We start from the raw sequence: 27713 nt of genomic DNA on the forward strand, positions 1-27713 counted from the left end.
TTGACAGCTTCTTTTATGTTCCAGAAAAAGCTACTAGCATTTTTAAAGTTAATGAATATTCAATAAACCTGTATTAAAAGTATTAATACAGATCTCCTGTTCAGGTTTTGGAGGACAGAAAATTTTATCACAACTGTTTGAATATGAAAAACATCACAGGGAGAGTTTCAAATGTAAAGTTGCACACATCATCACACCACGATCCCCTTGGATTACAGCAATATCTAATATGAAGATCTTGGATCAAACTGTACTTCCATCCTGATAGCTGTTAGCTAACATAGGAAAGAATCTTTATAAAATAAAGCAGATGTGATTCCTGTTTGCTTTTGAGACATACTTTTTTTTCTGCTAACATTCAGCTGCAACGAAAAGAGAGAATAGAATAACCATCAGAATACAATAGGTCCTGTTTCCAAGACCTCAACTAGCAATAAACCCAGATATTGAACCATTCTTGCAAATTCATCAGCACAAAAGACTTTTAGGTTGATCAGTGTACAGCAGGCTTCATAGTGAGCTGAACAGTATATGTCATTATATTTAGGGCTGATACCATGAGATGATAGTATGGAAAAAACCATGCTCCAGCAGCAAAAGTCAGCAATTATGTCGCTCCTGACAAATAGCTGAACAGGGGAGGGCTCTTGATCTTCCATGGTTCTCTCACAACGTGTATCAGCAACCAATGTGGCCTTTTGAAACTCTATGATTTCATGGAAAGTGAACAAAAAAAAAATTTTTGTAATCTTGGAAATATTTATAATTTAAAAAATAATATTGACCTGCAATTCTTGATATACTTGGTATCTTGCCTCATCTTTTTATAACTTTGTTCGTTGCATTCAACATTTTGCTGTTTTTCCATTAGGAAATTATATGTGGATGCAGAAATCCTTTTTCTTTTCATTTTTCCAAATCCCACTTTCCTCCTTCCTCCCGGAAACCTTCAAAAGATGCAGCTAGATATATCCAATTACTAGATTATGTGTTCTGAATGTCCTGGTCAGGAATAATAAAGCTCAAATAAATGTAAATATTATGCCTGATTTTTTTTCCTATACAAGCTTTTCCAAATCTGAGAGACACATGGAGAGATTACACCTGACTGCCTGAGATGGACTTCCATAATTTATTCTTGTGCTTCTTCAAGGCACAGGCACCAGTGGAGATTTAGATGTGAAAAACTGCTCAGCTATGCAAGTATTGCATGTTTTTGAAGGGAACATATTACATTGAAACATATATCAGCTAAAAAAGTAAAAACCTAACTAAAAGTATTCCTGCTAAATAGTTTTTTTACTGCATTTATAAAAGCAAACAAAAGCTGAAGTGTTTTTATTTAGTAAATGTTTTTCTTTTCAGAATAATTCCAGAGATGGTCAGTTTGAAATAGAAGTTTTTATTATTTCTTTTAAAAGGCAGTGGTATCAAAACGCACAACTGAGAGATTTCTTTGCACAATTGCATTCTACCTGCAGGGAGATATCTTGATGTGAAGTAATAATAGCTAAGAGAATATTTTTTTACCATGGAAATCCATATCAATAAAGTCTCTCATAGTTCCACAGATCAATATTATCTTAGAAGCAGAAGTACTGCAATAGTAAACTGATGAGAAGCTATTTTTATCATATGGGGATCAAATTTTCAGAAATAATTACAGATTTCAAGGATCTCATGAATTTCTTATTTAAGTTTACATATTGCTCTAAAGATTTATTTAATGTTTAATTATTTAATGTTTGATTCAAGTTTTTGCAATTAATGAATACACTGCATGTAATATTCAGTAGTTTTATTTACAGTAATGACTGTATAAATACAACACATTGTGCAACATAATGCATTCTCACAGTACGAGAAGAGCCTGGCTCTTGACACCCTTTCTTCAGATACAGATAGATATTGGTGAGGTCACCCCTCAGTCATCTCTTGTCAAGACTGAACAGGCACAGCTCTCTCAGCCTTTCCTCATAAGAGAGATGCTCCATTCCCCTGATCATACTTGTCAGCCTCTGTGGGATCCACTCCAGGAGCTCCATGTCTCCCTGCTGCTGAGGAGCCCAGAACTGGACACAGTGCTCCAGATGTGGCCTCACCAGGGCTGAGTGGAGGGGCAGGATCACCTCCCTGGACCTGCTGGCAATGCTCTTCCCAATGCACCTCAGGATTCCATTGGTCTTCCTGGCCACAAGGGCACTGCTGGCTCATGGAGAGCTTGTTGTCCACCAGGATCCCCGGGTCCTTCTCCACAGAGCTGCTTCCCAGATGGTCAGGCCCAAGCCTCTGCTGATGCAGGGGTTAATTTTCCCCAGGTGCAGGATCCTGCATTTGCCTTTGCTGAATTTCAGACAGTTCCTCTCTGCCAATCTCTCCAACATGTTGAGATCCTTCTGCAGGGCTGCACAGACATCTGGGGTATTGATCACTCTTTCCTGGTTTGTGTCATCAGTGAAATTACTGCTCTTCCTCATCTATCCATCCAGTTTTTCCCATTTTATAAGGCAATCACATTGGTTAAGCACACTTTCGCCTTCATCAACATATATGTAATAATATCTATATATTTACTTTATGTATGTTTAGAAATAGATGCATAAATTTATATGCATATGAATTATATATAAATGTTTGAATCTTACGAAGCATGTTAGTTTTAGTTAGTTTTAGGAATAGGTATCGTTTCTACTTTTCAAGATGATCCTTAAGTGGACAGCAGAATATCATGTATTTGACTCACAACAAAAGAATGCCAAAGCAAGTGAAGTGCAACACTATATAACTGCAGAAATATTAGCTATTATTATTATACTTGTTAAATATTTTATTCCAAAATGCAAGAAAAAGTGAAGTGTTAAATAAGGTGATGAGAATGTTAGCATTACTGAAAAAGGTGCCTGACTTGGTTACTTTAAGAAATAACAAACACAAAGGAGAATAATAGCATGCAGGATTTTATTCCATATGGAAAAAAATTCAGTAAATAATTCAGGCCTTTAGAAGAAATTGCTGACACAGAAAAGTTTCTATATTTGATCAGTCTCTGATGAATACCAAGTGCGATTCAGAAGATCATTTCTAATCAGCAGGCATTTAAAGACATTCTTAATATTGCTATCAGTAACTAATATGACATGACTTTCAATAAAAATCATAACTCAGCAGAGATACTCATAAAAAGCAACACTCAGGACAAAATTGAACACTGTTAATGGATTATATTTGTTTATGTATTTATCTATTTTGGCAACTAATCTTTGAATACAGCACTTCATAATAATCTAGCTTTGTATTTCAATTTGCTCACATTGTCTTGAAATTTAATCATGTATTTATTATGCAGATATGGAATTCCAATTTATATATATCTGTGGATGGATTAACTAAAAGTTAAATGATCAAATTTTATACTGAAAAGAGGACATCAGAACTGATGTCCATAATCAATTATTATATCAACAACATAGAAAACCTCAAAAAGATAGAATTCAATTGATAATTTAAATTATAAAGTCCAAGTTTTGTTTAATTCTGATATGCAAGAACCGAATTTTTCTCTTGTTTCTTATATGTCTCATAGAATAAAATAAAGTATGCAAGTATCCATTACTGCAGCAGCTGGTGCATGGGGTAGTTCAGCCCCTGGCTGCAGCTGACGTTCCCGCATTGAGGGTCCTGCAAGGAACAGCCTTTCCTGGCATCTTAGGCAGTCTCAAAGGCACCAATATGCAAGCAAGGCCTGGAATTCAGGCAATCAGCTTTTATAGTGATTTCAGCTCTAAGTGATTTCAGCTTGGCTTGCAAGGTACTTTGGGCGAGACGGAGAGGAGAGACCGGGATCCGCTGTGTGGAGGCTCCACAGAGTTCTTTACTGTCTTTTGTGAAGGGAAGTCCAGGGACAGCGGCAGTCCACTGAGCTGGGTGAAAGCAGGGGTTTTTATAGAGAAAGTGTGGCTTGACAGAGTGACCAGTGGTTTGGGGTTTTGGAAATATGACCAATAGTTTTACAAGGAGATAAACCAGGGGTCTTGAAGCAGGGAAAGGGTTTCTTAGCCTAGTCACCGTGACTAAGCAATTCTTATCTAGGGGGTAGCTCGCCCAGGAGGCCTTGCTAGGGTCTCTGTTCCCTCCACACATTACTACATTTCAACTTTGTTGAAACAATATTTCGATGCATTGGTCAGATAGGCCAATGCATTAATATTTCCAGTTGTATTAATGTATTAATATTTTAAGCCTGTCACATTCATTATTAAATGAAGTATTAAATTGCCAAAAATCAATATGAGAATCAAGTTTATACTGTGCTTAGATTATTAAGAAAAAATAAAATATTTAGAGATCTTTTATTGTGTGCAATCTTCAAAGTGATGTTGGGAAATTACACCATCAAATCCCATCCTACATTTTAGATATAACATAAAAGTAAGTTTCAGAACATTATTAGGCTCTCAAATCTAACTCAAGAAACTCTGAAAATGCAGGATTAAGGCTGAAAGAATTAAGATTGTTTTTTATTCTCATATTCCTTCTTGGAAAACAAAATGTTGCTTTTTTCCTAAAAGTATTATAGTTGATTCAATGAGCTAACAACACCACTTGAAATAATAAGCGGCTATTGAATATGTTATTTTTCTCTTGCTCAGTGCATGGTTCTGTGTTGTATTTATTGCATACCATACAAATCCTTTCCTCAAGAATATAAATTTTCTTGTAGCCACAGGGTTTTCAACACTGTACTCTCTGAATTCTCCATAGGCAGTTATAAGTTTCTTTCAGCAATATAGCTGTGAGTTAAAGTTACATGAAAGGTTTTTACAGTATAAGAATATCCAGTTTCATCTCCCCACATAGCAGATCATGTTGTTGGTCCCCATCGGCCAAAACATATTTGATTAACATTAAGCTTGATGACACCAGTGGGTATAAAGTAGTTCCACTGTCTGATTGACAGATACCTTACCCAGGCATGCCTTTGCAAATGTTCATGAAGCCACTGATAACACGACTTTTGTAGCATTAATAAGATCTTTAAATTCCATGTCAACAGTCCTGTGCTTTGGGATAGATCCCCCAATTTGCTCCACCATGTCTCCATCAAATGTTTTATAAATCTTTCAGTTTGGCAGTTTGACATCTACAACATTGTATGAATGAAAAATAAGAGAATCTGAAAACAACATGAATTGAAAGATATGCTGAGGTGGTTTCTACTATGTTATATTCCTCAGAACAGATATCCCACCTACCCACCAACCGGTACTGTCGTATTGCTGTGCAGCATACAAGATTAAGCAAGAACAAGCAGGGTTGTTGTACTAATACTCAATATACAGTCTTAGAATCACAGAATCACGTTGTCTGGAAAAGATGAAAAGATCTCCAAGACTATGAAGTCCAACCTTCTACCAAATACCACCATACCAGTCATGTTAAAGGTTTGTGGAAGACTCCTTGCTCTGGAGACAAGGTACTATTTCCTCCAAAGTGCTCAAGTATTAACATCAAAAAGCGTTATTAAAGTATTTCCTTTGTACTTATAAATAGGTGGCCAAGACTCCATGCGTTCAGTGCAAAATCTGACTTGCTACCAGGGCAAGTCACAGGACTCTAAGGGTATATTATGGTGTCAAATTTTATTTTGTTGCATCTTCTTGCTACTGCCCACATTGTGTGCACCAAACGTTCCTGGGATGTCTTTGGAATACCTGAAAGTCTCACTAAGATGAAAACCTATGAGCAGTCCATCGCTCATCTCACCCAGCAATACAGATCTGTCACCTGCTCCAGCTCCCCAAATCTCTCGTATGGCAGAAGGATCACATGGAGCTGCTCTGCATTTAGCACAAGCTCTAAGGAAATGGTATGGTGAGGGAATGCAACACAGGTTTGCTGAAGCACTTGAGAACTGCAAAGAATAAAGACAGAAAAAATAAACCAAGTGCTTCAGTTATGCATATAAAGATAAGTAAGAACTGAGTCACTGGGGTTTTTTTCTACATAAAATTTCATTTAAATTAATATGGTTTTGCCCTTTTGGTCTGTTTTATTTTTCCTTTTGACTGATTCAGATATTCTGGTGGATTTTAGGATAATTAAGCAATTTTCAAATTGGTATACATACTAGAAACATATTTGAACTTTTCTTTCTTGGTCAGTCTTTATAACCCCTGGTTTATGAAGGAAATATTTTATGAAGGTCTCTTTGCTAATAACTCTTAATCTATGCTTCTACTGTGTGTTTCCTGCTGTGCTCAGAGAATACTTTAGGAATTCTTTGTAAGGAAGCAAAAACTCCATTACCAGTTTTCATAACCACAGCAATGTCAAGTTTCCTTTGCTAACTACCCAGGTAAAAGATCACATCTACCTCCGAAAAATTTATTTTTTTCTCTTCCTCTCTTTCTTTTTGATACTTTTCAGGAAGCCCACATGGTAGTTTTGGCAGTGTGAAGTGTCAGGTTGGAAAATTGTGAACTTGCTCCCTGGTGAAATTAAAGCTGAGATTCAGCTCTGTGAATTCTTGTATTTTCCAGTTTTAGAAAGGTAGCTATCCTTACCTTGAGCTCTTTTGCTTTTCTACAAGTTGTTTCATGCTTTTAGCATTTTAAAGGATACTTCGCAATAGTTCAGAGCTTAAAATTTAATATATGTTTAAAACTATTGCAATCTTGCAGCTAATGGTCAGGGTATTCACAGTATATTAAGTGACTGAAAAAAAGTCCAGTAGCATAACACAAAGTAATTCTATATAGAAGTAGATGCTTTTAGTGTGTTTTTTCTAAGACTATAGGAACTTCTTCAGTCTAGGTGACACAGATTAATACTGAACATATTTTCTCCTTTGCTTCACCTAAGCTGAATGTAACCTTATAAACTCGGACTGAGACCATTAAACTCCAGGAGAATATAAAGATCTGATTAATGCAAAAACGTGTCCTGTCTCTATAGCAATTCTGTCTATGGAGTCCTTGTGGTTCAGGAAAGGACACATCAAACTGAAATGGGTGACTGGTGAGGCTCAGTAGATGAGGGAAAGCCTGTGGATGTTGTCTACCTAGATTTTGTTAAGCCTTTGACATGATTTCCCATAGCCATTCTCATGGAGAAAGTGGCTGCTCATGGCCTGGACAGGTACATTCTTTACTGGGTTAAAAACTGGTTGGATGGCCTGGCCCAGAGACTACTGGTGAATGGAGTTAAATTCAGCAGGGGGCTGTTCACTCTTGGGGTTCCCCAAAACTCAGTGTCGGGGTTAGGTCTGTTTAATATCTTTATTAATGAGCAGGACGAGAGGATCAAGAGCACCCTCTGTAATTTCACAGCTAAGTGAAATTCAAGTTCAGTGGGAGTAGTGATTTGCTGGAAGACAGGAAGCCCCTGAATTATTGGGCTGAAGCCGATCGTGTAAGGTACACCAAAGCCCAGTGCCAGGTCCTGCTCTTCGGTTACAGCAATCCCAAGCAGCACTACAGGCTGAGGCAGAGTGGCTGGAAAGCAGCACAATGAAAAAGAACCTTGAGGTGATGGTCAACAGGCAGCTGTGCCCAGCTGGTCAAAAGGCCAATGGCGTCTGGGCTTTAATCAGAAATATTGAGGCCAGCAGGACCAGGGTAGTGATTGTCCCCTGTAGAAATACAGCTGGAGAGCAGGGCTCAGAGCACTGCTCAACTCATGGTTGAAGTGGATGTACTAGGTTTGGTAGGCCACAAGCCCTGGCAAGCCAAGGCAGAACCCTGAATAGGGAAGCAGAAAGTATGTTTGGTGTGCTTTGTTTAAGATAAATCATGCAAGACCGTACGTGCCTATGCTGGTCTGTACCGGTCTGTGCAGAGCTTCCTCTGATTAAGTAATGTTACTTAGAAACACCAATCATGTGGTTGTGCTATTTTTAGCTATAGTTGAAAAAGTATATATTGATGTGTGAAATCAATAAATTGGCTTCATGCTTGCATCAAATGCTTGCATCTCGTCTCTTTGTTATTCAAATGGGGGCCCCATCTCTTTGTTGAGTGCTGTCAGTCCCCCTCTACTGTGCACTGGCACCTTGGATCCTTGGGTTCAATTTAGGGTCTCTCACTACAAGGGCATTTTGGTTCTGGAGGAAGTCCAGAGAAGAGCAACAAAGCTCGTGAACATTCTGGAACACAAGTCCTATGAGGAGTAGCTGAGGGAGCTGGGGCTGTTTAGCTTGGAAAAAGAGGCTCAGGGGAGATCTTATCACTCTATAGCTGCCTGAAAGACGGTTGGGGTGAGGTAGGGTTTGGCTTCTTCTTCCAGGAAAGCAATGACAGAATGGGGAAATTACATCAGTTAGGACCAGGAGAGTTTTAAATAGAATATTATGAAAAAATTTATCTTTGAAAAGGATTACCAAGCATTGGAACAATCTGCTCCTGAAAGTGATGGACTTACTACTTGGAAGTGTTCATAAAACACATCGATGTGACATTTGTGGACATGCATTAGTGGTGAACACAGTGGGACTAGGTTGGATTTGGTGGTCCTTTATGTGGGCTGACACAGAGAGAGTTGCCACTGACTCCTGCTGCTGGATGACTCCTTTCCCATGGGACCTGACCACTCCTACTGCAGCTCTGGGGCTGGGGCAGTAGCTCCTTTTTCTGACTGAGGTATTGAGGATTTGCTGCCCAAGAAGGGCCTTTAACCATCTAACATAACAGGATTAATTTCACATTATTTTCTCTTTATAGATGGAAATTAAAAGGGATACTAAATGTATCTACCAAATGTAAAGTAAAATGAGTGCTATACATAGGTGTTTTGGAGCAGGCTGCATATCATCTAAATCTGATCTAGTCACTCAGATTAGTCTGAACTAATGAACAGATGAGTCTGCCTGAACACTATGGAAGAATAGGAACTCCATCCGAATCAAACTTACCTGCACAGCCAAGACAGCCAAGAACCCATCTCTATGTCACTTAACAGAGTTCTGTTCTAAAGACAAGTCTATGAATCACTGCTCCACATTAGTATAATTTTGTTCATTTAAAAACATAAATCTTTTCAAGTTATTATTTGGAACATTTTTCAGTTTGTTTTGCTCAATTTCCTTGTTCCTGCTAGCAGGCTTCAAAGTAGAAGTCAAATTCACACAACAAAGAAAGTTGTCAGGAATGACACTCTTGGCATATGTTAGAACTTGTCTTGTCATGCACTTGAGAACTGTCCAGAGGTATATAAATTAGATGCCACTGAAAGTGCATCTTTCACCACTTTATTGTACAATAATACATCGTTCTACAACTGGAGTAGTACAGTAGGGAATTTATTCAGGGATGGATGGGTTTTAAGAAAACTTATGGAAATATGAAAGTAATAAAGTCTGTTAACTTTTTTCCTTGCCTTTTGTTTAAAATTATGGGATAGATCAAAAGATGGGACACAAATTGATTTATTTTATAGCTTGTTTTATGCCTTTTTAAATATATTATCCTGGAAGCATAATCATTGATTTTGCTGTTATTTTATATACAAAACTATATTCAGTTTTGTTGTGCTATTGAACAACATTGCTCTTTTTTCATTGACATCTGAAAGCCTGTAGAATCCATATTTGTTAAATAAAAAAAGTGAGTGGCAAACATCACATAAAGCATACTGATAGTGATGAGAGATTTTATTTAATCAAGTCTTGAAATTGCACTGACTATTCCAGTAACGATAAGAACTTGCTTATTTTATTTAAATTTATTCAGAGATTTTAAGATTTGGCCTTCAAGTTCAATAGAAGCCCAACAAATTATTTACTCTGCAATCCTATTTGAAACAAATTATTCCACTTCATCTCACAACTAACATCAGGAAGAGCAGATGGACCAGCTTTGGCATGATGGAGGTGTTAGTGAACTGAAAGGTAATTAAGGAAATACACTGGTTAAAGAAGTCTGTGCAAATCAGGAAACATTCTATCATAAAGTGAAAGTCAAATTATTGTCTATCTCATAAAAAAATATGTATTAAGTACATAATATTCAGAGAAGGTATATTATAATAGTATTTTTCTTTCCTTCTCTTGATTTTATGCAGTAACCCTTGAAAGTGTGAATAATGAATTCACCACTGTAAGTGTAAAAGACTAAAATATCAAAAGAAGTCTCTACTTTTCTTCAAAGCACAGTTTGTTCCTGCCTATCTATCACCCTGTGTAGACTGAAGTGACTGAAGGTCCAGCTATCTGTCCTGCAGCACTAATTATGATCATTAGAGGTGGATGTGCCAGATTTAAATGTTGATTCCAGTTTCAAAGCTGTTTCTTCATCTTCATGGTTAATGTCACAGCTTTGCAGACATTAATGCAAATTCTGCTGACATCCAAGGTTCACTGCAGTGCACTTGGAATGGGTTGCACTCAGATTACCAAAAGTGAATGTTCTAATTGAAACTGGTTAATTAGTCTCAGTCTGAGCTCAGTGGGAGACCACCACTTGCAAATAGTAATTTTCCCAGCTATTTGGGATGAACCAGCTTTCTAAAGTAGGGTTCTTTTTATTTGCCATTCTCTACTTTGTCTCTGTTCTGCTGACCCCCAGCAGCTTTCTCACATGGACTAGTCTCATCTCCCTGGGGCAAGTGGTCTCTCTGGACACACGAGGTGTTCCATCTCCCAGAATTTTGTTGTAATGATCCATCTCTATTGTAGCAAATGTTGTACAAATGATTATCAATCTGGACATACTTTTAGTTTTTTAATATTGCTTTATCCATATCCATGAAAACATTAGCAACAGTAGCAATTAGTAGCAAAAAAGAAAAGTTTATTTCATGCTCTATATCTTTAAAGATCATATGCACACGTTACTAGTTCTGTGCATCTTCCTACTTGCGATAGTAGGTGGCGTTTGAGTAGAGGTGTTTGAGAACACTTTTACAGATTTTTGATGGGCTAGACATTCTGCCTTTTAGTCTATTTTCTGTCAGATTGTCAATCACACTCCCAGTTTCTTCATTATGTCACTTGCACAGCTCCATTAATTAGATTTTGTATTTTTCCAGCTGTCCTATCACTGCTTTAGCTTATACTTATCTCTTTCTGCCAGCTACAGAGGGAGCTGGATGACTGCTTCAAACTAGATGCTTAGCTTCTAAGCAGCTAAACTTGGAAGATACTTCACACTCCTAATACTTTCAATTCCCAGAGACTCTAAGGAGGGATTAAGTTTTGGAAAAGATGGAGCCTCCATCTTCTTAATATGAGGCCAAGTCAAATTAGACTCTCAGAAGATCAAGTCCCCAAATGTTTTTTGATAGCACTGATTAATGAAATACAGATTCAAAGAGATTCTTTGTACCTAAAAGAGAGTAGTCTTTTATGAGTACTCTTTTACTCTCTAAAGATAGCCAATGCTATCTTTAAAACTAAGAGAAAATTTCAACATGCTTGTTGTAAGCTGACATGTTCTGCAATTTACTTTGTGAAGAGAAATACTTTCCTGTCCCCAAAGTGGCTAAAACCTTATGAAGCCATTGTTAGTTTAGATGCACGTTTATATAAGTCAGGGAAAGCAGCGAGTTTTAAATACAAGACTGTGTTGACAGGATATTAGCTGTACTCTCGGTTATGTCAGAGGATTAATCATATCCTCTACAAAGGTCAATGTAGCAGACAAAGATTGAGAAGAGACTACTTTAGAGATGGCTATCTACTGGATAAATTAACTGGCGCTTTCTCTTGATTATAGTTTATTCTATATTCCATAGAAGTTCAAGTAGGTGAATACCACATCCAATGAATACAGATTACTCAGCTTTCATTGAAAACTGATCTTCTCCACAAGGGAAATCTATGGTAGACTTGTTCCTTAAACACAACGAAAATACTTCACAGTGCAGACAAAATGGGGCCTAAGTCTGGTGCTTCATCAAATTGGACAACTTATGCAGTGAAATAACTCATACTCATAAAGCACGGATTATGCTTTCCTCTTGTTAGTTTAAACAAATAATTGACTTATTCTTATTTTGTTGGGTCTGGTTTATTTCCTTTTAAAAAAAAGCATACACAGAATTATGCTTTCTAAATCCTATATAAGTAAAGCCAGAAAGAGAAAGGAATTTATCTCTAAAAGGAATTAACTTTTGCATTCTCTTGGCACAATCATGCCAGGACATGAATTCTTTCATGGAGTAGTACTCATATTATGAAGAATTACATGTGGAGGTTTGGTGGGTTATTGTTGCTGTTCAGGTGTGGTTGGTTTGTTTTGTTGTTTAGGTTTTTTTATTTATCTTCTGTAGAACTTCACTTGTCAAATTCAAGCTTTGAATAAGATATTTTCAACCATCAAGACTGGTCATAGTGTATTATCAGAAGTTATTGTTACTATCATTGCTGAGAATGAAAATTGAAGAAAGAAGGAACTATAACCCTCTCCCGAGTACTGCTATAAGGAAAAACAGCAATCACATTTGAACACAGGATGACTGTAAAATCGAATTCTAAGCATGTCAGTGTGACTATTGGACAAGAAATGTCCTGTATATGTCACTGGTCAAAAGGAAGATAGGATGCCTTCCTAGGCAGCAGGACAGAAACCACCACAAAAGCAATTCTGACATATAGAGGAAAACAAGCTATTCTCTGGTACTGTGTCTCTGAATGATATTGAAAAACAGAACAGCAATACTGATCCTTTTTTGCTCAATTTGTGTTAAAGCATAGGTACAACCAGGTTATCAAGCCATACACTTCCCATTGAAGGTCTATTAGCTTTTACTCATAAAGTAATTGAGATCATTAATATCAAAGCACTTGAGAAAAAAAAGGCTCCTTGATTATGGCTGTATTAATAAAGAATCTAGTTTCAAATTGTAACAAAGCAAAAAAGCAGAGCTCAGTAAACCAACTGCCTAAACCAACTTTTTCCATTGACAACCTCGAGGAGAAAGGTTTATTATTACTTCAAGGGGCATTTTGAAAGATTAAAAAATATATATATATCAGAAGGGATATATTTGAGAGGGTAGGATTTAGAACTCTAAACTATGTAAAGAAATCCAATAACAAAAATCAACAGTTCTACTCCAAATCCATGACATCAGTGAGGCACAGTAATGAATACAGATTGATGCCTCAGTATGTCCTCAGAAAAAAATGGTTTATTCCTCTGGAGCCTGAAGCCTGAGTCAAAATTCTTCGAAAATTAAGGTTACATCTTAGAAGACAGAGAGGTTAAGGGGATGATATCAAAAGCAAGATGAAAATATCCAAGAAATAGATGAAAGCTGAGGAATCTAAACACCCATGTAAGAATAACATATTCCCACAGTGTAGCAAAAAATAAATAAAGCACAAAAGATCTACAGACAGAAAAAGCTCTCTAAAACCAATAAAAACATTTTTAAAAAAAACCCAGAATAATGAAAGATTAGTAAAAGCTTGAAGGCCAGAGAAGACTTGATTTTCTGGAGAAAGTTTCATTACAGTATAATAAAACACTAATTATGCTGTGTGAATTTAAAAAAATATTCCATTAAAAATTGGGAAAGAAGACTGAAAAAACTTGAAGACTGGATATATTTTGTTATAAAGATATAAAGATATCTTCATGTGATCTTATCAAGAGAAACCTCATAATAAAGCAATGTTAATTAAGGGAAAAAGGTAAGGTCATTAGCAATTCTCTAGCTATTGGCTGATCATATTTCCCAGTGTTTCCCAATTCTTTGACAGAACTCAAATGTGTGAGTGTCTTGGAGTGACTGTATGATGCCTATATCCCAAATCGTCTGTTCTGTTGGTGTTGAATATTAAATTCTGCAACTTTAAGACTGGTTCCAGGAGTGGAGGTGGGGAAAGAAGAAGTGCAGAGTTTGTTATCAGAGATTGCACTGGCTGCCCCACATTCCTGCACACTGACTGTGTTGTCTGTGATGGACAGAGAGAGAGAGAGATCTCTCCTTTGCTCTTGGTTAGTTTTCTGGCTAGCTGAGGCAGAGAAGCCCCCGGATTGGTTTGTTTTCCCTTTTTTCTGTCTTCCTGGAACTGTTTGAACCTGCTGTGGACTGAAAACCCAGAAGAGCACCAGGAGCTCACACCTGTGGCCCAGCGGGCCTGGCCTGGGCCGCGGCATTCCCCAGCACAGGAGGGACTGAGAACAGACTGAGTGAGCCGGGCAGCCACGGAAAGAACTCTTCTAAATCTGCCATCTCCTTGGAACGGCGAGAGGTTTTGCTGTTTGATATTGTTCACTTGTGCTGGGAGGTGTGTTGCCTGTTGAATAAACAGTTTTCTTTTTTTTTCCACTTCTCTCCAATTTTTTTTCCTATCTCTTTTTTCCCCCGAGCCGACTGGGGGAGGGACTGCTTGGAATCTTTTCTTTTTTTTTTTTTTCCTAGAGGGACCACATTCAGAGGTTTCCTCCCAAATTTGTCCTAAACTAGGACAGTGAGATATTCATATCAATTGGTATTCATCTAGGTTCTGATTGGATTTATTCAGTTTTGTTCTTTTGTCCTTTCAGGAAAGGGAATAAAATCTTGCAGTTTCAATGAGGATTATTTGGGCAAGCTTCAGTCCATTTCCCTGCACTTTTTGTCATCTCGTTCGCTTTAAATGTTCTCACTTGGTTTCACAATTTTCCCTTTCTTTTTTAGCCTTTCATTTCCTTAGCATCTTCTCCTCACTCGTTGTTTACCTTTCTTCCCAGATACCAGGATTTTAATTGGATTAAATTTGTAAAGTTTTGGTCCTTTTCACTGACCCTTATTCTATCTCGGTCCATTTTATTGTAGTCACTCCATTTCCAAATTTTCTCCTTTTTTTCAATTGCATTTTAATGTATCATGCCTCGTTTCCAAAGCATTTGTTAGACTTTGTTCTCTAATTTCAAGATTTCATTCCCTTTCCTGAAAGGAAATTCTTCAGGAAAGGGAATGAAAATTCTTTCAGGAAGGGGAATGAAATCTTATGATTTCAATGAGGATTATTTGGTAAAGATTTGGTTCATTTTCCTGCACTTCTTATCATACCATTCACTTTTAGTGCTTTCACTTGGTATCAGAATTTTCCCTATTTTTTTTAGCCTTTCCTTTCATTAGCATCTTCACTTCACTCTTTGTTTACCTTTCTTCCTCGATTTCAGGATTTTAATTGGATTAAATTTGCAAAGTTTTGGTCCTTTTCATTGCTCTTTAGTTCATCTCAGTCCATTTGGTGGTAGCCACTCCATTTCCAAATTTTCTGTTTTTTTCCATTGCATTTTATTTGATAATTTCTTTTTTCCAGAGAGTTTGTTAGACATTGTCCTCTGATTTCAAGATTCCATTCCCTTTCCTGAACTGAAGAACTTCCTTTCAGAAAAAGGAATTAAATCCTGCTATTTCAATGAGGATTATTTGAGCAAGCTTTGGTCCATTTTCCTGCACTTCTCATCATCTCATTCACTTTCAGTGTTTTCACTTGATTTTGGAATTTTTTTTTTTTTTTAGCCTTTCATTTCCTTAGTGTCTTTTACTCACTCTTTGTTTACCTTTCTTTCCCAATGTCATTATTTTAATTATTTCATTATTAGAATGAATTTGAAAATTTTGGTTCTTTTCTCTGCCCCTCATTTCATCTTGGTCCATTTGGTTGTAGTCACTCCATTTCCAATTTTTCTGTTTTCTTTCCATTGCATTTTATTAGATCATATCTCCTTCCCATAGCATTTGTTAGACATTTTCTTCTGATTTCAAGATTTCATTCCATTTCATGAAAGGTGTCTTTGTCTCTCTGACATTCTAATTTAATATCTATAAATACTGTGGAAAATAGACCAGTACTATCTGAATTGATTAGCTGCGTCTTGCTAATGTTTGTTATTCTTTTTGCCTCAGAACTATGGATCCATTAGAGCTGTACATCAACATATGAAATATAACTTATTTTCTATCAGGGTGAAAATGTTATTGGGTTTAAGTGCCTTCCTGTAGAACCATAATACCATGTGAACTCCAACTTCATTTCTATTGATTGTTGTGAATGAAATGTATGCCAAAAATCTCTTTAAGTGTTCTATCAGACCGTGTTACTCTGAGGTTGTATATCTATGGAACAGGCATTGACATACTTAAACATTGCAGTAGGCCTGCAGCAGGTACATATATCATATGCCGCCATATGAAAACTGTCTTAAATTGCATGCCCTTAATCTTAACAATTTAAAATTAAAAAATCACCAAGAAACATACCCAGCGTGATAAGTTGGTGTCTTGGTTTGAAAGACAGGTGTCTGCTAAGAAAGGCAGGAGCCTCTTTTTAAAATGGGGAAAACCCTTCCCACCAAATTATTATAATTTTGAAGTTAAGGGGCTCTTAGGCAAAGATATGGGAATACGAATAACAATTCTTTACTAGGAAAATTAAAATAGAAATACAGAGATCAAACCCAAAAAACACTGACAGTCAGAATACAACCTGACACCCCGTCAGTCAGGGTGTTGGTAGCAGTCCCATTAAATGGAGGCTGCAGTCCTCCTCGATGACAGATGTGCTTTAGTTGAAGCAGTGGTCCTGTAGAAGGGTGCAGTTCTCCTCTGAAGGTCCAGTGATGATGTGGAAAGGTCCCGTTTTCCTCTGGAATTCAGTGGAAAAAGGCTGCTTTGGTGTTCCAGATTTTAGTTTTTATGTAGGTAAGAAAGGCTTGGCTCCTCCCTCTGGCTGGAGCATCTCCCAATGGGATGATGTAATTTTATCAGTCATTCAGTGGGACTCAATGGCCCATTAACAGACCGTATCTTCCTGGAGGAAGGATGGGTTGCAGAAAAGATAAGGATCACTGCCCCACCTGATTATAACAGATGGCCCATTAGCAGAGAATATCTCCCACAGAGATAAGGATCACTGCTCCACCTGGTTTCAACAGATGGTGATAGAATAGATACTTTTGGTCACATCCTGTATTGCAACCTAAGACAATTAGATACTCTGGCAGTTAGATAGTGTTTTAGAATAAGACAGCTAAATTCAACCAAAGTCTCATGCAGCTTGTATGGAGCTTACCCTTGGTCTTTCACTGAATCAAGCTCAAAGTGATTTAGGAAGGTGTTTTCCAGACCCTATACTACATGTTTTACATGAGCATTCATGGGGGTGTTCAGGATTATGGAGAAATTTGGCAAAAATCTGGCTAAAATGATTTAAAATTGCTCTCCGGTCTCAGAATAATATATTTGTCAAAGCACAGTGAATTTCTTTGGCTTTTGTCCTGGATTTCCAACAGGTTATTGTAACAAGATCTGACTATTTTTGTTTGCCTGATTACAAATCTGACACTTGGAAGGGACCTTACTGTCTAAGAATCAAACATCGTGTTTCAATAAGTTTTCCTTAGATTAGAACTATATTTTCAGGATAATTACAGTGAATTAAAAAATATAATTGCACATTGTGAAAGCCCATGTAGGACCCCTCTTTTCCCTTCTTCTTTTGCTTTGTTACATTGATCTGAAGTATGACAGAAATTGTACTAGTTCAGAAATAATATATATGAATTCTTTTGTTCACTCTACTTTGTAGTGACTGAATAAATTTCCACCTTAACTCTGGCATTATCATCTCAATATTAGGTAAAAAAGAGATAAACCACCAGTTATAATATCTCAAGTCAAATGATCTAATAGAAGTTCTTCCATAGATTTCTGATCAGAAACCTAATGTACATAAAATATATGATTTATGTCTGAAAATGTATGGTCTTTCCAAGAGAAGAAAGCTGTTTCTTGAGCTTTCAGTGGAGATTAAAATGATACTTTTATATGACAAAAATGACGCTCAACTTCTGTCAAACAACATGCAGGGTTAAATTATGAAATACTTGATGAATCCAGATATATTTTTATTGTTAAAGTCATATGTGATTAAGTAAGAAAAGTGAAATTTTTCCAGGATAATAGATATCTATTTTTCTTATTCCACTCCAATGTATACGAGTTTGCCTCTTATGGAGTTTTCCTATCGATAGGTAATTATGTCTTGTTTAAGCGTGAAAGGCAATGTAATTACGACACCATCATGATCACTAACTTCATTTTCCTGTCCTTTATTTCTTTTACTATTTAAAGCTTCATCTTTTTTTTTAAATTAATTTAAAATCCTCTTTTTAAATTGTTGGGATTTTCTCAACAAGACTAGTAATAATACTATTAATTTTTTATTCCTTCTGTGTTTTTCTTGCACTTAGGTTTTTTTCCTCTTGAAGAAATATCTAATGGTGAATTTTGTAGGATAGTTTGCATTTACTGTCTTCAATTAAAATGTGGGAAAAAGCCCCAACAAACCAAACTGTATGCATGGCTTGGGAGAGTGATAGAGCCTCCTATTGACATAACATATAACAGGCCAGACAAAAAGTATGAACCCTTTCACAGGAGCCTGAGTGCTGCAGACAGTAAGGGGGACACAGCCTCGTTGAGCTGCAGGCCCATTTGACCTGTGCTGGAAGTGCAGAAACTTCAGGGCCAAAGCGCTCGTGTTTGTTGTGTTTCAGGAGTGCAACGCTGGCTTTCCTGACATAGCTTGACCAGACTGCACATCTCCACAGGACTACTCACTGCTCCGTGCAACTATGTTACTGCGGTCACCCAAGCAGCAGAAGAGGAATAGACACTCAAGCTTTTTGCTCAGAGATTAAGAAATTATTTTAATTATCTTTTCCCCTCTTGGTTTTGTTGCTGGTATTTTTATTCTTGTCCTCAGCAGTGCTTTGTGATTATTTAATATGTTCAAAATCTTTTTATAACCAGAGAAGTTAGAGATAAAAAGCTATTTTTTTTCATAATCACTAAAACTGTTTCTGTTACGAACTAATTTAGACAGGCATGATCAGAACACCTTTTAAAAGAGCAGTTGCTATTTCTATGTGACCTAATTTAATCTGAAGTTTGTATTTTTTGTGCTGATGTCTTCTAGCAAATCTTGAATGCATTATGTTAATTAAAACTTCCTCATGTTAATCTGAACATAGAATGTTTTACTACTTACTTGTTATCATTCTTCTTCATTGATATACTAATATCTGAACACAATCTGGTATTTCTACTTAAAATCTTGAGACAAAGTAAATGATTCTTTGGTTTATGAACAGGGGACAATCTGAACATAGATGTGTTGCAAGTATGCAAGTATTCTTAAATGGAACAAATGAGAAGCCACTCCAGACAGAATGATATTAAAAGAATGATGTGAAATACAATATGTCAAAAGTTTACTGTGGAAACACCTCATATGCTTTACATATACCAAAAGCAACATAGCATCCCGGTCTCATATGAAGTGAGGATAGCACCAGTATCCTGTTGAGGACACTGAAAAATAGTTTATAGAAGCCCATCAAGAATAAAAACTAATATAAGGAATCAAGCAGAATAAGCTAATTTGGAAACCAATATTCTGTTCTCCAGCTGTTATTTCAATAATTAAATAATCAAAGTGCCTATATAAAAGCTCATACCATGTAATTAAGCTGCTAGTTTGAATAATGTGATCACAGAAAATTTTCTGGCATTGCCACATTAAGCAAACAGTACATTTGCTTCCACTGTGCAAGGCTACAGCTGAGTTTGTGTGGACACACTGTTAGAGACCTAGGAATATTACAGCCTGGAAAATCATTCCTGGGTTGGAGCTTCTCCTGCTCTCTCAGCTCCATTCCCAGATTGATGAGATTGTTCAGCTTCACTTACGGAGGATTTCTCCCAGGATGATAACCTGGTCAAAACAGAATGGAATTCAAAATAGAGATTAGCACATGTTGACTGTGGGACCCATTCTGAAGTCCTGTCCCACGGGCATTTTTCCCAATTATCCAATGAGCTACTGTCTTGTCTTAGTTCTGCAGACCATGCTTTAAATATGAGTCTTCCACTCAATAAAGATGGTCTTCTTTCCCTAAAGAGACCGGTGTGGGTTGCTGTCCTTGCTTTCTCTCTCTCTCTCTCTCTCTCTCTCTCTCTCTCTCTAGTGCAGTAACCACAAGTTTGGGCTTTGGTGATCCTGGGGAACAGCCAGGGCTCTGCATAGCTGCCAGGCTTGCAGGGTGTAGGCTAGAAAGAGGAGTGGAGACCAAGACACCAGATTGTTTGGGTGAGGGTCCTCTCCTTGATTGTTTGGGTGAGGGTCTTCTCCTTCCCCACTGAAGCTGTATCTGATGCATTTATAACCACTTATGTCATCAGTTATGTCAGCTCTCCCCCAGTTTAATCGCCATTTTTATAAAGCATAGCTTCTCAAACAGAAATAAGTAAAAATTTTAAAAACAACTTCCCTCTTTTGTGACACCTGTGGGCAGAGTGTGACTGAATTAAAACCCACTGCTCTCCTTAGAAAACACTGATACTTCATGTAAAGAAATCATATCTGTCTGAAACTACTAAAGGAAGAATTTACCTCATCACTACTGATGATGTCACCTACCAATAACTTTATTTGTTTTGGGAGGTTGAGATATTCCAGGACATTTATTCAGATTCTGTGGTCTCTGACTGACTGCATTAATGCATAATCTTGCATTATATCCAAATTTATTTCGTTCATAGGGAGCAAGATGACTTTTGTTGAATTTGATTCTTTAACATCTTCGTTTTTCATTACAGATTTTGTCAAGTTTCATGAAAGATATTCAACATCTCAATAACCAGCTTTGAGATCTGACCATAGTGTTCATTTAAAAAAAAAAAAAAAAAAAAAGAAGTATTCAATTAGCTTTGGCATTATTAGCATTTGAGGAGGTCTAGCTTAGGCTGGTCTTTCAGTATTATAACTCATAAAATTTTAAATGTTTTTATAACACTATTCCGCCTAAATTAACTTTTTGGGTAAACTTTTACTCAATGAGTTTACAATGTTTTTAAATTAATTGTCAAATATTGGCAACAGGATCTTTTTATTAGGAATATATATTCTGTCTTTCTGAAACACACTGTAGCTCTGAAAACATGCCGCTTCAAAGGATAGAGACTGGGCAGAGCCTTTAAAGGGGATTTCCAAGCCCAGCTGTTCTGTGAACTTTCTGTAACTTTTCTGCAATTGCATTTCTACATTCACTCGCTTTGGACCTACAACCAGGTCACTGAACTGCAAGGAAGTAATTTTTCTACCCTGCACTGATTTATTTGTCCGTGCACAACCAATGTGAGATAAAGGGATGATCAATTTGAATGGAGTCAAGAGAAAGACCAGAGGATAAGCACATTGCAACAGTGGTGAAAAGTAGAATTTGAGACTAAGTTGGAGGCAAAAGGAAAAGGGAGATTATGGGCAGGATGCGGGGTCAGATGTGCCCTCCCCTCCCCCCGCCCTAGGTGAGAGTGGCTTCCCGCAGCTGCCTGTGTCATCCAGGGTGCCCCTCTCATTGGTGCCGGCCCTGGTGGCCGGGGAGTGGGTGGGGATGTGGCGCTCCGTGTGCCGGCCTCCCCTGCCATAGAGGAGGATGAGGCTGGGGCGATCCCCGGGGCTCCACTGAGGCTGGAGTGGGCCCGGCGGCGGCTGGGTTGGCTGTCCTGCCTCTGCCTCCCACAAAAGCGGACGGGAAACCAGCAATTCCGGGAGGAACACGGATTGCTCAACTTGTCCCATTTAAGTCTTGTTGCGAGGAGATGGAAGCTTCGGGTCCACTGGGCCACCTGAAGTTCACTGGCCAGCGGTCCTGACTGAAGAATGCCCCAAGATGCTGTGCACCGTGTCCCTCCCTGGTGGGACACCTCTGGAGGTCCATCTCCACAGGCTCCTTGGCACTGGTGGGATCATCACGGTCCTTTCTCTGGCTTTCTACCTCCAGAATGGCCCCTGGATCCGGTGGAGGCGCTTGGTGTGGGGCTGGGCAGAAGGACACAGTGTTACATGAGCCAGCGGTCCATGGTGATCTCAAACCAGGGGGGCCAAATGGCCACTATTCAGCTTCTCGTTGCTTCAGTTCCTTTTACCCTCTGGGGGAGGGATGCTCTGTCCCCATGGGGGGTGCACATCATGGCAGATTTTTAATGGGGGCCACTGCTGTGATGGAACAGATGGGGGGGCTGCAACCTGGTATGCTGTCACCTACCATGCTTCTTGCAGACTGGCTGATTTTCGTAATTGCTTTAAAAAATTGTTTCTTTTTGATTCCTTTGCATTCTTATGATAGACCAGACTCTGTTTTCACAGTACCAGCTCTCAACACTGATGGACCTGCACAGGGATATCAATGGAGGGTTCTGCCTCACGTCAAGGGCATTCAGCAAGCGATATTTACTTGCCAAGTTTGTTGCATTGATCCTTCCATTAATGTCACTGTTTCCATTATCACTCCAGATCAACTGTTGCCGTGCGCGTTTAGTTTGGTTTTTCTCCCATGTTATATGGTTTGTCCCCAAGTTGCACCCCCAAGCTTTGTATAGAATGGTTTGTTCCCTTCCCGCCTTTCCCTAATCAATCAACCCTAATCCCTACCCATTTTCCAGATTGTTCCCTGTCCTTCTCCCTAATCCCTTCCCAGGCCTATGTCAATCCCTCCTAGCCCCTCCTATACTTCTAATAGTTTCTGCATCCGTCATCCCCTTCTCGCTATATGATTTCCCCTTACTGGTTCAGTGTTTATGTAATCCTGCCTTATGTTACACCCCTTGTTCTTTTTGATTGGTCTATGGTTTGTACCCTCCCATGGGGGAGGTCCCCTATTTAAGTTGGTGCACAGCCGTGTTCTGGGCCTTTTGTGGTTCCTCCGCCCCTGCTCCAGTTCTGTACCCTGTCCCTTTCCAATAAACCTTTTCCTGGATCCACAAAAGGACTCCCTCGTGCTCTTTGCTCTCTCCCGGACCAGCCGTCAGCATTGTAGTGTGGGCTACACACCCCTACTCTGGGTTCTCTGTAGAGACCCCAAAGAGGGGCCACTCTAGGCACAGGCTTGCCCAGAGCTAGCCGGGGTGTCCTGCAGGAGTGGACAAAGGGGCGGGCCATGTCAAGCAACAATCTACAGGTATCATTGGCCGATGGGATGACAAATGGTCTGATCCCTTGCATGTTTTGGAATGGGTCTTTTTGCATCATCAGCTATGAAAGATGGCATCCCCGTTTTTTGAATTGCTTGCTCATCTCCTGCTCACAGGCTGACAATGGTGCTTGCAGTTGAGGGGAGCAGATCTTGCAGAAATTATACTCCCAGTACTGTGGGAGGATTTTGAGGTGGCCTTTGCAAGAAATGTTGCTCTGCAAAGTGCTCTCGACAGTTTTTCAGGGCAGATCACTTGTCATCTGCCCAGCCACAGGCTACTGTATGTGTGGCAAAATCAAATAATTTTTATTTGTGGCCCAGACATAGTCACGGGCCAGTGCAAGGACCCACTGTCTTTCCTGATGGCTCGGGACAACCAGGACAGGCCATTGTTACTTGGCAGGATGGATCTGAGTTGCATGTTCTGGAAAGTCATGAGGCTAGCTCAGCCCAATTGGTTGAATTGAGGACTGCTGTCATAGCATTTGAGAGATTTTCTCAGTAACCTTTCAATTTGGTCACAGATTCTGCCTATGTGGCTGACATCACACAGCGGTTGGGTTGTTCAATTTTGAAGGAGGCCAGTAATCCTGTGTCCTGGGGTACAATGCAAAAATGTGTATTCTATCACCATCTGTTAAAATGTGGGAGGGGTGGTGATCCTTATCTCTGTGGGAGATATCCTCTGCTGATGTGCCATCTGATAAGATCGGGGGATGATCATCGTTATCTATTCATAACCCATCCTTCCTCCAGAAGATATATTCCATTAATGGGCCATTAAGTCCTATTGTGTGACTGATAAGATCACATCATCCCATTGGGAGATGCCCCAGCCAGGGGCAGGAGCCAAACCTTTCCTACCTAGATAAAAAACTGGGGTTTGGGACGAGAAGGCAGACCTTTCCACTGGATCCCAGGGGAAAGACAAACCTTTTCCACATCATCGCTGGACCTTCAGAGGAAAACTGCACCTTCTACAGGAGCACTGCTTCAACAGAACCACATCCGTCATCCAGGAGGACTGCAGCCACCATTTATATGGACTGCTACCAACACCTTGACTGACAGGGTGTCAGGTTGTATTTCTGACTGTGTTGGTGGTTGTTTCTTTTATATTATTGCATGTATTTTATTTTTTCTCTTTTCTCCTATTAAATTGTATTACTGACTTGGAGTCTCGCACTGGTTTTACTTTCAAATCAACACATCCTGCCTTGTTTCATTTACTGAAAACCTTGTGGTGTGTCATTCAGGCCAGGGTTCATCCATTCTATGTCCTGCATGTAAGGAGTCATACCAATTTGCCAGGATTTATAGCAGAAGGTAACACTAGGGATGACACATTAGCTAACCCGGCGTGGGTAGCACCTCAGCCTGATACACTCGTGTAAGCCAAAACATTGCATGGGTTTTTCCATCAGAAAGTACATACATTGCAGAAGCTATTTCAGCTGTTGCCAACTGAGGTTCGAGACATGGTCGAGGCGTGTGACGACTGTCATGTGCTGGCTTCGCTATTGCCAGCAGGGGTAAACTTCAGAGGCCTCAGAGTCTTGGAGCTTTGACAGACCGATATTTCCCAGATTGCCAAGTTTGGCTGGCTCAAGTATGTGCATGTCACAGTGGACAAATTCTCCTCTACAATGTGGGCTTCTGCACACACTGGAGAAAAGACCCATGATGTCAGTGCTCACTGGAGGCAGGCCTTTGCCTCTCTAGGCATGCCTTCTGCTGTGACAACTGACAATGGTTCGACTGGTCAAGCCATTGTAGAATGCACTTATGGTACTCTGAAGCGGGTTCTTGAAAAACAAAAACGGGGAAAGCAGGTTGAAACCCCACACTGTCGGTTGGCAAAGGCTTTGTACACCATCAATTACCTTACGGTGCCACAGAACTCAAATAATCCCGTCATTTTGAATCACCACTTCTCGTTACAGGCTTCTGCCTCGAGCCAAAGTTCGGGTGCAAAATCTGGTCACCAAACAGTGGAAAGGTCCTTATGACCTTGTCGCTTCAGGGTGTGGGTATGCATGTGCGTCCACAGATACTGGGGCACACTGGGTACCTTCGAGGTGTGTCTGCTCTGACATGCAACCGCAGAGACAGAATCCGGCTGACAGGCAGGGTGGAACCTGTGGTCAAACTGAAAGTCATCAAGTGGATGACTCATCAAGTGAGGACTCAAATGCAGATGACGCAAGTTACCGCTCTGATGACTGGACCACAAGCAGTGACTGATCATTGTTCATTTTCCTTTTTTCTTTTTCCTTTTTAAATGGTAAAAGGATGAGATGTTGCCTTGTGTTCTAGCCTTCTGATTGTTGATAGATTCTTTGTACAATGATTGTTTGCATTCCCCTTTGGAGGAAGAGAGGATTGATGGACTGGTGATGGGGCCAATGGAGTCAAGAAGTCTTACCCTCACTGTCCAATCCACAGTTGTTGTTGGAATTCTATAAATAGGCATGTAATGTAAATAAAGTGGCTTTTTGCTGCATGAATCATCGGAGTCAAGAGTGTGTCTCTCACTCTATGTGTCGTAATGACCACAATGAATGTTTTCACCAAATGTGAGGGAGCTAAATGAGAAGTTTGGATATTTGGTTGGGTAAAAGAGTAAGGGGTGATTACATTTGACATAGAAGAAAATGTCTCTCTTCACTTAACTGCATAAAAATATTTGAAGGGTTTAGCTGTTCTGATAGTGTGGTCTTTACCAGTATAGGGCATGTGTGACTTCTAATGAACTTGCAGGAGGGTAAGGGACAAAAATAAATTGCACTGATTTTACATCCATGAATAAACTCCCATATTTGTACTTCAAGGTACTTCCAAATGAACATACAAGTCAGATATGGCTTTCAATAACAAACATGTTTGATTCTATTATTCTATTTACTTTCTACATGCTTTGATTACATCATTTTGCCAGATAAGGGTAATGAAAACAACAGAAACTTCTTTTGCTTCATAACTCTTTGACTTAAAATATAAAAAATGTTAACTCCATGCCTGAGAATTTCCGTAAGAGCCCTGGCATGACAGGCAAAAGTCAAACTCAGCAAAATTAATGTATATTAATCAAAACTCATCTAACGGAAAGCTAATCTGACAAGCAACATTACAGTTATTAGTGCTTCAGTTCTATTAAATGGTTCTAAGTAGGGCTCTAAATCTCAAGTATCCACTAAATACTATTGATGTTAAATGCATAAAAATTTCCACAAATATGCTCATAAGTCTAAGTCACCCTTTTTTTCTCTCCTGAAATTTTCCAGAACAGAATCCTAGCTCCCATGTAATGCAGGCAGCTAGAATAGAGAGTGTAACGTTTTACTAAAAAAGTGGCATTTAAGCCCACACCAGTTTTCAGTTTTGCTGAGATCTTAACTTGTCTGTAAATAGCCCAGAGCTGGGTGGGAGGGGGCAATTATGTTTGGGTGGTTTTGATAGTGATTTTTTTAAAATAAAACCCTGCCACTGAAATCTCTGATATGAGAGGAAGTGATATTTATTTGTGGTTTATTTTCCATACTGATATAACAAATAGGTCAAGGTGATTAAGATTTCTCATATAAAAAGTATCTCTTAAAGACCAGAACTGCTTCTCTTGTTCTTTTAGTAACTACAATTGAAAAATGCACAAAACGATGCTGAAGGTCAAAAAACTGAAGGTCTGGTCCACCCAGAGTTTAATGGCTGATCACTTCTGGCTGCTTTGTTTTCTCAGGGCTGTAGGATGTAGGTTTTCAATAGAATGGGATTAATAAAAGTTTAGTTAATAGAACTGATCTTTCTTTTCCACCACCTGTGTTCTCCAAGATTTAAAACCCATCAGGCAGTAACTATATGTTCATGATCAGCTCCCATGAGAAAGGACACTGATTCATAATTAGGTTAGAATTCCCCATATTTCAAATTGAAATGAGTTGGGTGTATTCTTTTTTGATCAAACAGTGCTTCTCGAAGATTAATTTCTCTATGCAAGTACCCACACTTACCAGATAAACCTCCTGAAATGTCTGAGTTCATTCACTCTGAGCCTTAATCCTTCCGTCTAAAACAGAAATAATGTTTGCACCTAGCTCTGCGCAAAGTTAAAGTATTTTGTGCATAATGATATGGTTGCTCTAAGAGAAATCACTGAAAAGTCACAATAAGAAATAATAATTCCCAGAAGTCCTAGCCATGATGTTTATAACTATCATTTTTCTCAATAAAATAGTTATATCATAAATTAATGGATTATATTTGAAAACAATCGCATTACTAATTGTTTTCCAATAAAAAAGGTAATGTTTTAATAAATAATTCTATTCACAGTTATATTTTTCCACTTATTTTGATACAAAATATTTCTTTCTCAGTAAGTGTAGAATGTAGAATGTAGAATGTAGAATGATATTAATTTGCTCTTATTTGTGATTACAGTGAAATATCTGTGCTGCAATGCAGTATTTGTGTCTCAACTGACAATGGAAAACATAATTCTGAAAAATATATATATTAGGAAAACAAGAAAGATCCTAAATAATGTAGTTGATAAGCAAGATGGGGAACGGCACTAAGAACGAAAAGGAGAGGAACAGAGTTGATAATGGTAGAATATCCTGAGATGGATGGGATCCACAGGAATCATCAAGTCCAACTCCTGGCCCTGATGGTTGATAATTAAGAACTTGATATCACTGCTTTCTAAAAATGTATAAGCCTTTTCTTTAAATTTAAGTATAA

Source organism: Sturnus vulgaris, chromosome 5 (assembly GCF_052056855.1).
Source record: "Sturnus vulgaris isolate bStuVul1 chromosome 5, bStuVul1.hap1, whole genome shotgun sequence".
Lineage (NCBI taxonomy): Eukaryota > Metazoa > Chordata > Aves > Passeriformes > Sturnidae > Sturnus > Sturnus vulgaris.